Here is an 18,161-nt window from a genome sequence, read left to right as displayed (position 1 = left end):
CTAAACATCCCCATTAATAGATATTTAGTATTTTGCCTATTGTAGAGAATGCTGCAATAAAAATATACCAGTAGACTAAATTTATGGTAGTGGAGTTGATAGATCAAAACAAGAAATATTTGATATTTTCATAGCTAGTAAGTACCCTGAGAGTGCCATTTTATATTCCTGGCAATAGTGAAAGACAGTTTCTGTTTTTCATACTCTCTCCCATACAGATAGTATATGACAATAATTTAAAAGTAGTAAAATTATGTACATTCACTTGTGTTAATGGAAATTTCCCAGCGATTTTGTAAGCTGATATTTTATGCTGAGTCCTTTTTCCTCAGTGACATTTGACAATGTTTGAGGCATAAGAATTAGTAAAAAATTACTGAATTAATTTGAACAGACATGGTAAATTTTTACACTTTTTAAAATAGCAAGATAATAGAGTTACATTATTAGAAAGACTGAAAAAAATAAAGAGCTCTGGCACTAAAATGGTTAATCAAAGTTAAGAGATATCCATTATTGACAAGAGCAGCTCTGGCTGGAGTTCCATGGAGGAGATGTCAGACTAGCTCGCTGAGGTTTTATAAATCTAAACCCTGATCTATATTTAACCACTTTCCTCTGATTATTTACTCCTTTCTATTCCAGCAGTCTGAAATCTTGAGAGGCATGTTTTCACAAGTGGTTAGAAATGAGGTTTAGGTAGGTTAGTTCAAATACTTCTTCCCTGTGATCTAGGGAAGGTAATTGAGACTTTTTCAAAAAATACTCAGTAGATTAGCCATACAGTTTGAGGCTTGTTCTAGTTTCCTTTATAGACTCTTTTATGTTCATTCAGAGCCTTCAAGAAATTAAGTACAGAAATAGAAACAAGAAAAGAAAGACAAGGAGGGTCACGGAATCCAAGTAATTTCTGCAAATAACTATAACACACCTGGAGTCCAGATTGCCCTTTGTATCTAGTTGCCACAAAATCTAAAAAAAGTAATTTATAAGCATAATTACTTCAACCAAATATCAAAAAGAAAAATATTCACAGAAGACATATGAATAAAATGCATGCATCACTTGGGCAAGTCATCGTACTTTTCAGGGTCTTTGTTTTACTTCTGTTTGTATAATTTTAAGACCACTGATTCTTTAGTTGTTGTTGACACAGAAACTACAGAGAAGGGACAGACTTTGAACTAAGCCTTAGGAATTGAGAGAAATTGCTAAGTTAAACTAGAAAGGAAAGCTATTTCAGGCAGGAAAGAATATCCTTTTTAGGAGGATACCCTTTACTCTTGAAGACAGGGTTAGGCTCTCCTCCCCTGGGATTCTGCTGTACTGTGTATTTGTTTCTGATGTCAAGATTTTATTTGATTGCATATGTAATACAGTTTGGCTGTGTCTTCACGCAAATCTCATCTTAAATTGTAGTTCTCATAATCCCCAGGTGTCCTGGGAAGGACCAGGTGGGAGGTAATTAAATCCTAGGGGTGGTTACCCTCATGTTTTACCTGTGATAAGTGAGTGAGTTCTTATGGGATCTGATGGTTTTATAAAGATCTTCTCCTTTGCTTGGCACTCATTGTCTCTCCTGCTGCCTTGCGAAGAAGGATGTTGTATTAGTCTGTTCTGACACTGCTTATAAAGACACACTCGAGACTTGGTAATTTATACATAAAAGGAGTCAGGCAATTCTCATGCCTTAGCCCCCTGAATAGCTGGGATGACAAGCGTCTGCCACCATGCTCAGCTATTGTTTTGGGTTTTTGGTTTTTTTTTGTATTTTTAATAGAGATGGGGTTTTGTCATGTTAGCCAGTCTGTCTGGTCTTGAACTCCTAACCTCAGGTGTCACCCACCTCGGCCTCCCAAAGTGCTGGGCTGGTATTACAGGTATAAGCCACCGTTCCCAGCCTGTTAAAATAATTTAAAGTGAGGAAGTTTACTCTATGTAAGTGCTTCTGATCCTTTGTTAATTTACATCCTAAATAGATTGCTGAATTCATGTGTTTCTAATAAACAAAAGATTATTTAAAAATCACAATTTTAAAAATTCAACCAGAATTTTTAAGCAGTAACTGAGATAATAAAACACAAAAATATGCCTAAATTAAAATCTAGTTTTAAGCTATTACTGACATAACCTTAAAATATAGTCATCAACTAAAAATAAAAATCAGATAAAAACAAACCTATAAGTTTCTTAAATTCTAAAGTATTATTTCAAGTAGTAATTTTAAATTGTTTCATAATTTTTTAGAACTGTCTCACAATTCAAGTGAATTTTATTTTTGTTGTATTCATCATTTGGTATAAACTTCTTAAAACTTTTGGTTCTATATATGCTAAGCATTATTTATCTTTTTCAATAGTAATGATGGCTTTTTTAAAACATAATTTTCAAAGCTTGACCATTTATTATGTATCACAATGATGATTAGGCAAGTGTTTTAAAACTTGGTGGTTTTAACTCAATTGCAGATCATTTCATTTTTATATTAAAATCTGTGTATTCATAGGTTATGATGCAGCAGGTCTATTTCTTGGGAGATAGCTTCTCGCAGCTTCTCATGAAGAAGCAGCAAAATAAAACCAAAGGACAATCTTGCTTGTTTAGATTTCCTGCAGGGAAGAAAAATAATTTTCTACATGGCTAAGAATTTCTCTCAGATTTGAAAATAGCATTTTGTTGTTGGATTAGGAATAAACTCTGTGGATTTAATTCTCTCTTACGTCTTGTGGGAAAAATCAGATGTGATTAGGACTTGAGGTTCTAACATGAAACACTCAATGACATGTATAGAAGCTATTTGAGCAAAAAAAGTCCATACCATGACTCTATTTTATTACCAAGCAGCCTAGCCACCTTGCTTATGAACTAGATGGGATTTAACTAGGACCAAACTCATTTATTTAATATTTACTTCAAAACTAGCAGCATCTTCATACTGTCTTTTAAAGATTTCCATTTATATTTCAGATTCAGGAGAACATGTACAGATTTGTTCCAGGATATATTGAGTGGTGCTAAGGTTTCGGCTTCTGTTAACCTCATCGTTCAGTTAGTGAACATAGTGCCCAACAGGAACTTTTTCAGCCTTTTCCTCCCTGTCTCCCTCCATTCGAAGTCCTCATTGCCTATTGTCTCCATCTTTATATCTGTGTGAATCCAAGATTTAGCTTTCACTTTTAAGTGACAGCAAGTGATATGTGGTTTTCTGTGTCTGTATTAGTTCACATAACATAAACTACCTCCAGCCACACCCATATTGCTGTAAAGAGGACATGGTTTTGTTCTTTTTGTGGCCGTGTAGTATTCCATGGTGTTTATGTACCACATTTTCTTTATCCAGTCTATCATTGATGGGCAACTAGGTTCATTTTAAATCTTGGCTATTATAAATAGTGCTGCAGTGAACATAGGAGTACATGTATTGTTTTGGAAGGGTGATTTATTTTCCTTTGGGTACACACTCAGTAATGGGATTGCTGGGTCAAACAGTAGTTGTATTTTTAGTTCTTTAAGAGATCTCCAAACTGTTTTCCACAGTGGCTGAACTAATTTTAATTCCCATAAACAGTATGTAAGTGTTCCCTTTTCTCTATGACATCTATTATTTTTAACTTTTCACTAACAGCCATTCTGACTGGCTTGAGATATGATCTCAGTTTAGTTTTAATTTGCATTTCTCTGATGATTACTAATATTTGAGCACTTTTTCGTGTATTTTTTAGTGGATTGTATGTCTTCTTTTGTGAAGTATCTGTTCATATCCTTTGCCTACTTTTTAATAGGATTGTTTTTCTCTTGTTGATTCATTTAAGTTCCTTAAAGATTCTGGATTATTCGTTGGATAGTTTGCAAATATTTTCTCCCATTCTGTAGGATGTCTGTGTACTTGTAGAGAGTTTATTTTGCTTTGTGGGAGCTCTTTAATTAAATCTCATTTGTCTATTTTTGATTTGTTGCATTTGCTTTTAGGATCTTCATCATATATTCTTTGCCTAAGACAATGTCTAGAAGAGTATTTCCTAGACTTCCTCTACAGTTTTTACAGTTTGACATCATACATTTAAGTTTTTAGTCCATATTGAATTAATTTGTGTATATGATGAAAAGTAGGGGGCCATTTTCATTCTTCTGCACATGGCTAGCCAGTTTTCCCAGCACCATTTATTAAATAGGGTGTCCTTTCTCCACTGTTTATTTTTGTCAACTTTGTTGAAGATGAGTTGTTTGTGGGTGTGCAGCTTTATTTCATGGGTTTCTATTCTGTTTCATTGGTCTATGTGTCTATTTTTGAACCAGTACCATGCTGTTTTGGTCACTGTAGCCTCATAGTATAGTTTGAAGACATGTAATTTGAAGTCTGAAGCTTTGTTCTTTTTGCCTAGGATTGGCTTGGCTATTTGGGCTCTTTTTGGTTTCATATAAATTTTAGAATAGGTTTTGCTAATTATGTGAAAAGTGATGTTTGCAATTTGATAGAAATAGTGTTTACTGTGTAGATCACTTTGGACAGTATGGCCATTTTAACAATATGGATTCTATTAAGCCATGAGCATGGAGTGATTTTCCATTATCTGCATCATCAATACATTCTTTAAGCATCCATTTTTATTTCTCCTTGTAGAGATCCTTCATCTTTTTAGATGTCTCAGTAGGTATTTTATTTTTGTGGACATTGTAAATGGGATTGAGTTCTTGATTTGGCTATCAGCTTGAATGTTATTAATGTCTGGAAATGCTACTGATATTTTTACATTTCTTTTGTATCCTGAGACTTTGCTGAAGTAATTTACTAGCTCTAGCAGTCTTTTGGTGGCATCTTTAGGATTTTCCAAGTATAGGATCATATTATTGGTGAAAAGAGATAATCTAACTTATTATTTTGTTTGGATGCCTTTTATTTATTTATCTTGCCTGATTGCCCTGGCTAGGATTTCTAGTCCTATAGTGAATAGGAGTGGTGAGAGTAGACATCTTTATCTTGTTCCAGTCATAAGGGAAATGCTTCCAGCTTGTGCTCATTCAATATGATGTTGGCTGTAGGTCTGACATAGATGGCTCTCATTATTTTGAGATATATTCCTTAAATTCCTAGTTTGTCAAGGATTATTATCATGAAGGGATGTTGTATTTTACTGAATGCTTTTTATGTATCTATTGAGATTACATAATTTTTGCTTTTCATATTGTTTACGGGTGTATCACATTAATTGATAGGTATATGTTTAACCATCCTTGCATCCCAGGAATAAAGCCCACTTGGTCATAGTTAATTGTCTTTTTGATATGCTGCTAGATTTTGTCTGCTAGTATTTTCTTGGGGAGTTTTGCATCTTTGTTTGTCACGGATATTGGGCTGTAAGTTTAATTTTGGGGAGTGTCTTTGCCAGATTTGGTATCAGGATGACAGTGGTTTCACAGAATGCATTAGGGAAAAGTCTTTCCTCCTAGATTTTTTTTTGAATAGTTCCACTAGGATTGGTACAAGCTCTTTTTGTAGAATTTGGTGGATCCATCTAGTCTATGACTTTTTTCTTTTTTGATTAGTAGAGCTTTTTTTTTTTTCTTTTAAATTACTGTTTCAGTTTTTCACTCCTTATTGGTCTGTTTAGGATTTGTGTTTCTTTCTGGTTCAATCTTGGGAATCTGTGTGTTTGCAGGAATTTATTCATTTCCTCTAGATTTCCTGTTTTGTGTGCATAGAGATGCTCATAGCAGTCTCTGAAGATCTTTTCTATATTTGTGAGGTTGGTTGGATGTCACCTTTTCATCTGTGTGCTTATTTGGATCTTCTCTTTTCTTTTCTTTGTTAATCTAGCTAGTGGGCTCTATATTTGTCCTTTCAAAGAGCCAACTTTTCATGTATTGATTAGTATGTGTTTGGGGGTCTCAGTTTCATAAAGTTCTGCTCTGATTTTAGTTATTATTTCTTTACTTCTGCTAGCTTGGGATTTAGCTTTTTTTTTTTGTCTAGATGCTTTAGGTATGAGATTAAATTGTTAATTTAAGATCTTTCTATCTTATTGATATAGGTGTTTAGTGCTATAAACTTTCTCTTTAACACTGCTTTCCCATATTCAAGAGTTTTTGATAAGTTCTGTCTGTATTTTCATTTGTTTCAAAGAACTTTTTGATTTTTGCCTTAATTTTATGGTTTACTCAAAAGTCATTCAGGAGTAAGTTGTTTAATTTCCACATATTTATGTGGTTTTGAGTTTCTCTTGGTGTTGCTTTCTATTTTTATTCCATTGTGCTCTGAGAATATGCTTGGTATAATTACAGTTTGGTTGATTTTATTGAGGCTTGCTCTATAACGAAGGATGTGGTCAATGTTTGAGTATGTTTCATGTACAGATGAGAAGAATGTATATTTTGGTTTTTGAGTGTAGTATTCTGTAAATGTCTGTTAGGTTCAGTTGGTCAGGTATTAATGTCCAGAATTTCTTTGTTAGTTTTCTGCCTTAATTAGGTGTTTAATGCGGTCAGTGTGCCCTGAATGTCTCCCATTATTATTGTGTGGCTACCAGAGTCTTTTCTTATGTTTAGAAGTAATTTTTTAATAAATCTGGAGGCTCCAATGTGGGATGCATATTTACTTAAAGTCGTTATTTTTTTGTTGTTGAATTGAAACTTTTATCAGTATGTACTGTCCTTCTTTGTCCTTTTTTACTGTTGTTAGTTTAAAGTATTTTATCTGATATTAGAATAGCAAATCCTGATCTTTTTGATTTTCCATTTTCCAGATGGAGCTTTCTCCACCTTGCCTTTTTTTGACCTAGTGGGTGTTTTTACATGTGAGATGGGTCTCCTGCAGATAGCAGAATTATGGGCTCTCTTTCTTTTAATCCCATTTATCACTCTATGTCTTTTAAGGGGGACATTTAGTCTGTTTACATTGAGTATTAATTTTGACATGTGAAGTTTTATTCCTGTCATAGTGTTAACTAGTTACTGTGTAGTTGCTCTATAAGGTTTATAGGTATGTGCTTTTGTGGTAACAATTAGTCTTTCATTTCCATGTTTAGAACTCACTTAAGCAACTCTTTGGCTGGTCTGTTGGTGACAAATATCCTTGCGAGTTGCTTATCTGGAATTTCATTTCTTCTTTGTTTATGAAGCTTAGTTTGCAGGATATGAAATTCTTAAGTGACATTTCTTTAAGAATGCTAAAAATAAGCCTCCAGTGTCTTCTGATTTGTAAGATTTCTGCTAAAAAGTCCACTGTTAGTCTGACAGGTTTCTTTTTAGGTAATATGATACTTTTCTCTAGTTGCCTTCACAATTTTTTGTTTTGTGTTGACTTTGAATAGTCTGATGACTGTGTACCTTGAAGATTGTCATCTTGTATAGTATCTCACAGGAGTTCTCTGGATTTCTTTTATCTGTATGCTAACTTCTCTAGCAAGATTGGGGAAATTTTCCTGAATTATATGTTTTCCAAATGGCTTACTTTCTGTTCTCTCTCAGGAATGCCAACACATCATATATTTGGTGGCTTTACATGACTGGCTATTTCTCAAAGGCTTTACTGACTTTGTTTTAATTATTTTTATTATTTTTGCCTGACCAGATGGGTTTGAAGAATCAGTCTTCAAGCTCTGAAATTCTTTATTCTTCTTGGTCTAGTATGTTGTTAAGGCTGCAATTGTGTTTTGAAACTCCTATAGTAAATTTTTCAATGCCAGAAGTTCTGTTTGGCTTTTTATTATATTTTTAACCTATCTATCTATGATGTCTTTCAAATCCTGGATCATTTTTGTTTTCTTGGTGTTGAATTTCAACTTTTTCTTGGATCTCACTGAGTTTCTTTGGCATCAACATTATGGATTCTATACATGTCATTTCAGACATTACATTCTGGTTAGAATCCATTATTGCTCTGGAGCTAGTGAAATCCTTTGGAGGTGACAAAACACTCTAGCTTTTTGTATTGCCATCGTTCTTGTGATGCTTCCTTCTCATTTGAGAGAGCTGATTGATTCTTCCTTTTAAAAAAATGCTAATCTTTCCATGGGGCTTCTTGATTTTTTGTTATTTTCCCCTTGGGGGTATGACTGTGATCTATCTTGTGTATGGTCCATTGGGTTTGTTTCTGGAAGCTTTCAGGGTGCCAAGGCTCTACATGTATGGGTTCCTTGGTTGCAGACAAGTTCATGTAGGGGCTTTCTCCGTGGTTACTTGTTGCAGCGATGTAATTTTGTTTAGTGATGTAGTTCAGGCTGCAGTCCATTAGGTGGCACTTAAGAGTAAGGGCCAGCCAATAAGGGCAGGGCAAAGGCAATGGAGAAGCATGAAAAGCACCCTCTCCCAGCATACATTCACCTCAATGGGGTTGGAGTCGCTATAGGAGCCGAAGAAGCAGCTTCTTTCAGCCTACACTCCCCGTGCCCTGTTAAAAGCCACCACTGAGCCTGCAACAGTGGGTGAGAGATGACAGCCTCTTCACATCTGTTCCTGGGTTACAGTGGTGCCGCCTTCAGCAGCTGGTGCTGAACTGATTTCCTTGGATATAAGGGAGGCTTTGGTAGGTTGCACTCCCCTCTCCTTTAGGAGCAGACTATGCTGAGGGTTAGATCTGGGTGTTTTTAGTGGCAAAAAGTTCCCTGGTTATAGCCTTTGTAGGATGGCTTACCCAAGTGCTGGCGTCAGTAGTGACGTATCAGGCATGTGAGCAGGCTCCCTGCCTCCCATGGAGTTGGGGTGGCTGTGGTTACTGGAGATGTATCTTGTTCCCTAGTGCTGTGTGCTTGTGGCAGATTTCCTATTATGTTGTGCTGTTCACTCTCCAGGCCAGTAGGTGGCTCTTATGGGTGAGAACCAGCTACAGCCGCTGTGGAAGGATCCTTGTCTACAGGGAGAGGCTCTCTGCTGCCTCAGGCAATGGGCTGATTTGTGAAGTGCCCAGTAGTCTGAGCTCCCTGTTCAGCCCTGGAGGGTGGTCGGGGCAGGGAACCAAGATGAGCAGACCCTCCCAGGAATCCTCCCAATGGTAGGCACAAGTGCCAGGGCTGAGGGAGAATCCAGTGGGTGGTTACCAAATGCCTAGAGGTTTGCCTAAGTCGTATCTGGGAAACCTCCTCAACACCAAGTTCTCTGCATGGAGAGGAAGGGAGGTCTCCACTCTTAACCAGGTGCTACAAGTGTCTGGAGACCTGCCTGGGAGTAGAGTGGAGAGGGTCCCAGTGCCTCACAGTTACATATAAGATGGGTAAAGCGGCTAAGGCTGCTGATCCAGGGGATGCTAGAAGAGTGCATATTGAAGCTAATTTTAATAGGTATGGCGTTTTTTGTTGGGGAAGGCAGGAAATTTCTGGAATAGTGGTAATATATACTAAAGACTATTGAATGCATACTTTAAAATGGTGAATTTTGAGTTGTTTATTCCAAACTTTAATAAATGTAGCGTATCTCAATAAAAAATACTATCAAAGAGATATAAATAAATTCTAGTTTTCTAACTTTTGCCTTATCACAAGAGCTGTTATGTGACTATTTCTAAAGATCTTAAAATAATTTGTTCTTTATGTACATTAAATATATATATACATACACATGTATATATATATATATATATATATATATATATATATATATATAGTTTGCTATTCTGTAATTTGCCAAGCTCTTTCCTATTTTATGTCTTACCACAAATTTAAAGTAAGACAACTTTATGTCAAGGAAATTTCATGGTTATGTGTAACTAATGTACTTTAAGCAGTGGGTAAGGGTGTGTGTATCCATGCATATTCTGACATACGTCTGTGTAGTAGTATTTTCACTACTTGGCATGTACCTAAAAATATGTATTTGCAACATCATATTTTTACTGTTACTTACTGAATACCTGGGGCTGGTATAACACTGATGGCTCTTCACAACAGAGATCACAATTTATGTTTCTAAATTGTAAATAGACATGGAACACTGTCTTGAGGCTAAGAAACACAAATTGTGATCTCTGTTGTGAAGAGCCATTCAGCTCATCCGGGAGACAAAACATGGCATGTTTCCTTTTCTCAGCGGCCAACTGAGAGAAGGAAGACCCAGGGCCAGGCCAAGTAGGAGATGCAGTAGTGATCATTATGGGCATTCAGGAGAGGAAAAATAACGTCTCCAGGAGAAGATGGGTCTTTGGATGTAGAAAAGGGAGATATGTGAAAAAAGGAGAAGAGAGCAAAGACTCAGGAGCCAGAGGCCATGAGGAGTTTGCTTAATACTTGGCCGCTGTGGAGGTCAAAGCCATTTCATTTTTCTGCAGTCTGCTAGGGTCTCAGAGCATTTTTCCTGAGCAAGGATACCTTGTTTCAGAGAGGGGACAACTGAAGTGCTGAGATTTTTAAAGGAGGGTTCAGATAAAAATCAGACCATAATACATTGAAGAGATTTTCAAAAGAAGGATCTGTGGATTCCCTGGAATATTCCCTTGCCTCCCATGTTCCAGCCAGATTCTGGTAAGAAAGATCACCAAAAAGAAAATTTAAGATGTTTTGAAAGTATCAAATTCCAATTGGAACATGTACAAACTGCAATACTAAATTAGCCTGCAATACTAAATTAGCCTGTAGATTTTTCTTTCCAGTGCATTGAGATAAACTGCAGTTTTAAACAAATTCCAATGAAACTCAGTTTGGCAAGCTAAATGATAATTCAGAACAATGTATCTGTTAGGATGTTTTCTGCTTTCTCAAAAAAGTGGAAAGGTGTACATCAGAGAAGTGGATCTAAATGTGGAAATTAAAAAGTTATTTGTACTCGAGTATAGGCGAGTGGCAGTTTTATCTATGTGACAGCTGCAGTACAGAAGCAATTGGTTCGGGAGTCCAAAAACTAATCAAACGGTTATCACCCTATATCTGTTTACCACTTTGTCTTTCACATGGCTCAGTTAAGCCAACAGTACAACCTTCTATGTGTGAAGCATTATTCTGGACACAGAAGGGAAGACAGATGTCGGCAAGGCACAGTTCATAAGGTCAAGCTGCTTACTCCACAGATACACATTTTCCACAGTTTATTCCATTGAATACTGTCTTGGAAGTTACTCTACAATGAAGAGTTTGATATCTAAATTGGTTGGAATCCCCTAAATTCCAAAGCTTTCTCTTGAAGACTGACAGTTCTTACTAGCATATTAAAGGCACCAACACACACACAAGAGAACAGATATGCTTAACTCACAGCTCTCGGTCCATTTCTCCTGTAAGAGCCTAAAGCTAGTGACCTACAGTATACACTAAGAAAAGTTAAGATCAGTGCTGTTCAGCAAAACTTTCTTCAGTGTTTTATGCCTGTGCTATGCAATTTGGTAGCTAGTAGCCACATGCAGCCATAGAGCATTTTAAATGTGGCCTGTATAATTGGGGAACCTCATTTTTAACTTTATTAATTTATATTTAAACAGCCACACATGGCCAATGGCTACCATACTAGGTTGTGCAGCCCTACATTATTAAATACAAATCTTTGAAGGTCTTTTAATAGAAATTTAAATTGTACAATATTTGTCATGGGGAGAAAAGTAAGACACTTTTGAGAGTTTTGAGAGAGTTATCAAAAGTTCAACTGATGCTATTGTTTTTGAAAATTCTAGCAACTGAAAATGCCTCTTCAAAATCTTTGGAAATTTTTACTTTCAAAAAGCGGATCTGTCTCAACACTTGTAAAACTCTTAAAAATAATTGTACTTCCATTGCTCTGGGTAAATGATGTATCCTGGTCTAAGCCTTCAGGCTGGGATGCAGACACCAAGCTACCCTCAGAGATAAGCCTCATATCCGACAGTACAGGCGGTCCCTGGACTTACTGTTGGGGAAACACAGTTAAAGGACTTGACATACAGTAATTCTAAAATATTCATTATCAAAGGTTTATTTCCTCAAAATTTCTATTTTACCTTTATATTTATTTTGGCTAAAAATATGTTTTTTTCATTTTTATGCTATGAATAACATTAGCCCAACTAAATATTTGCAGGTTAAATAGAATCAGTGGTGATTCTGAGAAGTCTGTAAAAGTGGCAGTTTTTATTTTTTTTTAAATTCCTTTTCTTAGGATGTTTGCCTTCTGATGTCTTCAGAAAGCTTTAGAACACCTCCAAATTTTTCATATATTGACTCATTTTTAACTTTTTTTTTTTGCAGATGTCTGGAGCCCCTGACGGCTGCCTCCAAGGGCTTCTCGCTTTTGTAGCTCCAACTTCACTTCCTGCTCATAGAGCATTTGTTTGCCTGCTGTTTGAAAAGGCCCTAGAAGATGGGTCACACCAAGAGAGAAAAGAGTGGTGTCTCCAACCCTAATAATGGCTAAGCTCCCATCTCTTCCACTAAAAGCGCCTCAGGAAAGCCAACCTTATGGCAAAGAAGCTGGGTATTTCTAAATGAATCATTTGTCCTGAATAACCTTGAGAAAGGAGCTGCAGACTTTCTCCATTCCATAAATGTACAGAAATTATTATCAATAGAAACTGAAAGAACTGCAGCCTTCAATGAAGAAATCCTCTGAAAGACTATCTATTCATTAGACATCATTTTATTTACTTTGTGGTATAGGTAAGTAACGTCAACTTAACTTCAGAAATAACACTAACCCTTGCTAGGCCGAATCAAAATTCATGGTAGGCAACCACAAATGAAAAGGCTCATTAGCTCTCACCAGGTTTAACTGGTTAGACCCTGGTATTCCTAAGAATAAATAAAATGTTTCATTGCCTTGCAGGCAATCTTGTAGCTCCTGATTGGATCATGAAATGGATCCATATGTGAATTCAGTTAGATATTATTGATAATTGTTAGCAAGCCTTTCTTCATTTTCCTGAACTTAAGAAAAACCATTCTAGGTCAGCTGCATAGTCCAAATGTTCAATACTTTATTTGGCATTTCTCTGACTGTGAAATCTAGGGCTCGGTATTGGTTGATACCAGTTTTAAAACATTAAGTATGTTGGCCAGATCCCTCAGCAGTCTGCTAAAGGTGTACCGTCAGTGAATTCAACTCAACTTTCACGTTACCCTGTGCTGTGGTCTGAATGTTTCCCAAAAAGTTTTTCTTATCCCCCCAAGGTGTTGGTATTTAAAGGTAGGGTCTTTGGGGAGTTATCAGATCATGATGGCAGAGCCCTCATCAATAGGATTATGGCCCTAAAAGAGGCCCAAGAAAGCTTGTTTGGACCTTCCACCAGGTGAGGACACAGCTCGAAGGCACCATCTATGAACCAGACATCAAGCCTTCTCTAGACAACAAATCTGCCAGTGCCTTTATCTTGGACTTTCTAGCCTCCAAAATTGGGAGAAAAAAAATTATATTGTCTATCAGCTACCTAATTTATAGTATTTTGAAGTCTAGTGGACCAGTGTCTTTCCAATGTTTTTAACCATGATTCAGAGTAAAAAAAATCACAATCCCAAACTACCACACAAATAAAAAAAAAGTTTCATGAAAAAAACATTTTACTTAAATGTGAGTCACTGATATTTGCTATGCTATTTCATACCAGATTTCACTTTTAAATGCTTGTCTCTACTCACACAACTGATTTCAAATTCACTAATGTGTTGGGATCTGCAGCTTGAAAAATACTGTAGTATGTATTTTTATGTCTATGTATACAAGATATATCTGGGTTTGAGGTATAGGTGCAAATTAAAAATCAGTTTATAGGTAAGTGGACAAAATGGTCTAGGGAGAGACTATAAAGTGAGAAAAGAGAAGGCCAGCCATATAGTTCTGAGACACGGGGAAACGGCATGGAGGAAGCTCATGCCAGAGAGGAGTGTGTTATCGAAGGCAACTGAAGAGGCTGTTTTGACAAAGAAGGAATAACGTTCAATGCAGCTAGGTGGCCAAAATAATCAATGCCGTTTCCATTAGATTAAGGATGCCTAAATCACTGGTCACGTTGGTGAAAGGACTGTCAGGGTGTGAAGGGGAAATATTACATTTCTGTAGGTTGACAAACGAGTAGGAAGTGAGGAAATAGGAATAGAGATAGAAGATTCCTTCAGGAAACCTGTCTGAAATAAAGGATTTGTTATCAGTAGTATCTGGAGACGAAAATAAGCGGTAGGATGGAAACAGTATGCTTTACCTTCTCTTATTTCTCATAAAACTTTTTATTTCAAGGTCAGGACAGCTACCTGGGGCTAACTTTAGGATTACAGGATTAAATGAATAAATCCACATTTGCATGATGCAGTCTCTCTTGTGTGGTTGTGTGGCCTTTCATTCACTGTGTGTTTGTGTATGAACACACACATACATATATATACAGACACATGCATTATCTTTTTATTAATATAGAAACGATATATATATACATACACACACATATATATGTAGATGACCTATCTATCTCCTCTACTCTAAAGAGAAAATATTTAGAAGAGCATATCAGCAAAGTTTCTAGGTTGATCCATATGTAGATAGCCTAAAATATCCCTGGGATACTCCTAGCTATCACAGAATACTGGAGCTTTTGCTGGAGAATGCCCTAGTATAAGACATCTGATATCATCAAGGGCGGCCAGTCTTCCTTCTAGTATGATTCAAAGTGTAGGCTATAGATTTAATTTCTTTCAGTGGCAGAAAAGTTATTCAAAGCTTTATTAGAACATACCTTGGGTCTCAGCTTTTGGAGGTAGAGTAAGAAAGTAGTTATATTTCAGCTTCTGTAACATCTAGTTATCAACTATGTCAAGACACTTAATTGCTCCATATTTGAATTACTGCCAGTGATTAGCAGTAACCTACAATCTTTTTGACATTTCTGTCAAATATGTGCTACTGTTTCTAAATAAAACCTACCAATCTTAAGAAAAATAGGTCAAGGAAATTTTATAATTTCCTTGTGAAAAGATTAGGTCCCAGTGAAAAGATTATTTGTTTTGGTATCCAGCAGCCAGTCGGGCAGAGTATGTATGTTAAACTCTTTTCTCCCTCTGCTCTTTGGTTAAAGATAGAATGTTTCATTTATAAAATACTTTGGGCTTTATGGAGAACTATACTGATTATAAATTAAAAGTTGTTGTAAATCCTGATCTTCATTTTACCTTGCTTAATTAATAGTGTGAGGGATTTAAGAGACCTAGGTGGTTGTTGCTATTGAAAGTAAACTTTGGCCACTTCCTAATTTCTTCTTTTCTGATTTTCCTCAAAATATTCACACTTCTTTTTATATGGAAAGGTATTTTATACACAAAAAAGGTACCATGTCAGACAAAGGGTCTGGTGCCTCAGCTTCACAGCTCTTCCTAGAAATCTAAGATTGTTTTTTTCCTAGGACTAGGAAGCCAAAAGTGTCACATGGTCAAAAAAATGCTTCTACACTTGGTCTTAGCCAAAAGGCTGAGAGGCGATACATACACACCATGGAATAGTATACAGCCATAAAAGAGGATGAGTTCATTTCCTTTGAAAGGACATGGATAAGCTGGAAACCATCATTCTCAGCAAACTGACACGGGATCAGAAGACTAAACACCACATGTTCTCATTCATAGGTGGGAGTCAAACAATGAGAACACATGGACACAGGGAGGGGAAAAATCACATACCAGGATCTGTCAGGGAGCGGGGTTAGAAAAGGGATAGCATTAGGAGAAATATCAATATAGATGACGGGTTTATGGGTGCAGCAAATCACCATGGCATGTGTGTACCTATGTAACAAACCTGCACATTCTACACAGGTATCCCGGAATTTAAAGTATAATAATGATAAAACAGATATTAAAAATGCTTCCATCTACTGGTCAAAGAATTCTAATTCCTGGTCAGGAATACACTAATGTTCCCCTGCCTGAAATGGCTAGTTGACGATGCAAAACAACCCAACGTGATTGGAGCTTGGCCATGGAGCTCAGAAACTAAAATAGTGATTTTTTTTTGCTGATGGTGAAGGTAGGTTCCAATCAACAAGCAGGCTATTCAGAGAGATCAAAGGAGGAACAGGGGCTAAGATTAGAACTCAGATTTCCCAAGGATCTGTTCTCATACTCTCTTGCGGCCTTGAACTGGTAAATGGAATGGCTCAAGAGGTCAATTGACCCTTTTCTTAAGGTCCCCTAGTTGGGTCAGTAGTCACTTTAATTCATTCCCGTGGGTGAAAATACGTGACTTTTTCCCTTTCTGACAGTCACAGGGGGTGGACTTGCCATGGTGAGCAGTTGCCAGATAGGACAATGGAATTTGTCTCATTCCTGTGATGACTTTAGATATGAAATGCCAGGCTGCTTGGCCTAGGGGAAGGTGCTGTAAGTTGCAGGCACCGAAGCCAACTCTCCCAGCCCGCTCTGCTCCCTTTGACAGTCTCCCTCCTGGGTTGTGATCTGGTTGAATTAATTCACAGCTGCCAGTTATGAGGACTTTATCTGCATTGTTAGCATTCCTTCTAACCTGCAGCCTCTGTTCATTTAATGATTATCTGATGGGGATTGATATTAAGCAAAGAGGAATGTTCAAATCACGCAGGCTTTGGCAAGTGGGAACTAAACAGAATTTCAGTTTAGGAGGAAAATATTTGCTCACTAACATGAAATTTTTGTTAGTAAGATTGTGGAATTGAAGGGAAAATTCCAGAAAAATATTCTGGCAAAGGGGACTTGAACAAATGGTTCTCTATGTACTTTAGCCAAAAGATGAGAAAAAAGCAACAAGGCAGGCAAAGAATAGGTAATATAGGAATAAACTTCTCATAACCATTGTTGGCCATTTTAGGCAAATATTAACTACTTCGTCTCATTATTAAACTCGGTTATTTAATGTATTTGCATTAAACTAATAATAGCAAGAGATATTAAGAGTATTTAGAAGTCTCAGCTTTCAAAGAGGAACTTTCTTAAAGGACATATTTTTAAAACAGATTTCTTGAATTCATAGCTTTCTCTCCAGAATCTCTGACAGATGAGAGAGCCTCTGAAAGAAGGAAAGGAACAAAGCTCATAAAGATAATTTATCAATCTAGCAAATGCAGTTATGACTGCAGCTGACTTTCTTCAAAATGACATACTGCATAAGCACACAGACTCTAATGCATCCTTTTTTGCTGAGGGTCTACAGCAGGCTCACAGGCAGTAATATGCAAGACAAAAAAACTCAGGGGAGCCAATGAGATTTCCAAGGGCAAAACTCCTAAGCTTCCTTCAAGAGAGAGGTCAATTTCACAATAACTCGAAATATATTTATATCACACTAAGCTGACAGGCATTTGTACTTTATGGGCATTTAAGTATGGAAAGGCTTAAGTTTCCCTGCCTTGAATACATTTCCAACATACTCGCAATATACTGACCATGATAATTCATGCCCATTTTAAAATAAATCTAATCTATGTAACTAAAAAATTATGGTGGTTCTTTTAGTGCCTTATGAAAAGTGTGAAAGGGACAAGGCTAAGTTAGTGTTTTTTTTTCTTTGAAGGCAGATAGAACTTGAAAAGTCAGTTACTACCAAGGAGACTGAAAGCCTAGAGACTAATGAAAGAATTCAGTAACCAATAGCCTTCCTTGATGCTTCACTGAGCACTAGTGTGTTGGTGGGCTGGCCTGAGCCGTGAGTGTCACTTGAGCAAGAGAAAAACTCTAATAATCAGATAGTAAGAGCAGAAAACCTTGGCCATGGCTGCCAGTTTTACTACTGAGGACACCCCCCTTTTCCCTGTGTTTCTGCCTGCCTGAGACCTCTCTGCATGTTTCTTCAATTGCTCTCCCTGTTATGTTCTTTTTTGGTTCATGCCTTCTATCTTGTCAGAGTCATAAAGACTTCCTGATGAAGACGTGCTCACCGATTGAGAAAAGTCATCCCCAGCTCTGCGGAACAGGGAGAACTGAGCCGCAGGGCAGGGCTGGCTGGCAAGCCAGATGTCACAGAGGTGGGGCTGGAGAAGCTGAGCACTCCATCAGCAACTGGAACCTTCGCTTTCTAACTACAGACTTTTAGATCAGAAACGTCTCTCATACACCATGGAATATTACGCATCCATCAAAAACGATGAGTTCGTGTCCTTTGTAGGGACATGGATGAACCTGGAAAACATCATTCTCAGCAAACTGACACAAGAGCAGAAAATCAAACACCGCATGTTCTCACTCATAGGCGGGTGTTAAACAATGAGAACACATGGACACAGGGAGAGGAGCACAACACACTGGGGTCCGTTGAGGGGAAATGGG

The 18,161-nt window shown here is 37.1% G+C and overlaps 1 long non-coding RNA gene across 3 annotated transcripts in view; it reads left to right on the top strand.

The window, feature by feature from the left end:
* LOC141583651 (uncharacterized) overlaps positions 1 to 17,797 on the top strand; it is a 415,823-nt gene extending 398,026 nt beyond the window's left edge. For 2 of the 3 annotated variants that reach the window (XR_012516412.1, XR_012516410.1), the window contains exon 5: positions 12,138 to 15,680. This is a non-coding gene — a long non-coding RNA (uncharacterized LOC141583651). Of the gene's footprint in view, positions 1 to 12,137; positions 15,681 to 17,739 lie in introns of those variants that run through there. The other variant, XR_012516411.1, reaches the window with a different exon arrangement.
* The last annotated feature ends 364 nt before the right edge of the window (positions 17,798 to 18,161 follow it).

The sequence above is a fragment of the Saimiri boliviensis genome, chromosome 2 (genome assembly GCF_048565385.1).
Source record: "Saimiri boliviensis isolate mSaiBol1 chromosome 2, mSaiBol1.pri, whole genome shotgun sequence".
NCBI classification, from domain to species: Eukaryota; Metazoa; Chordata; class Mammalia; order Primates; family Cebidae; genus Saimiri; species Saimiri boliviensis.
Note: the sequence above shows the minus strand (reverse complement) of the source record. Positions and strands in the feature narration are given on the sequence as shown.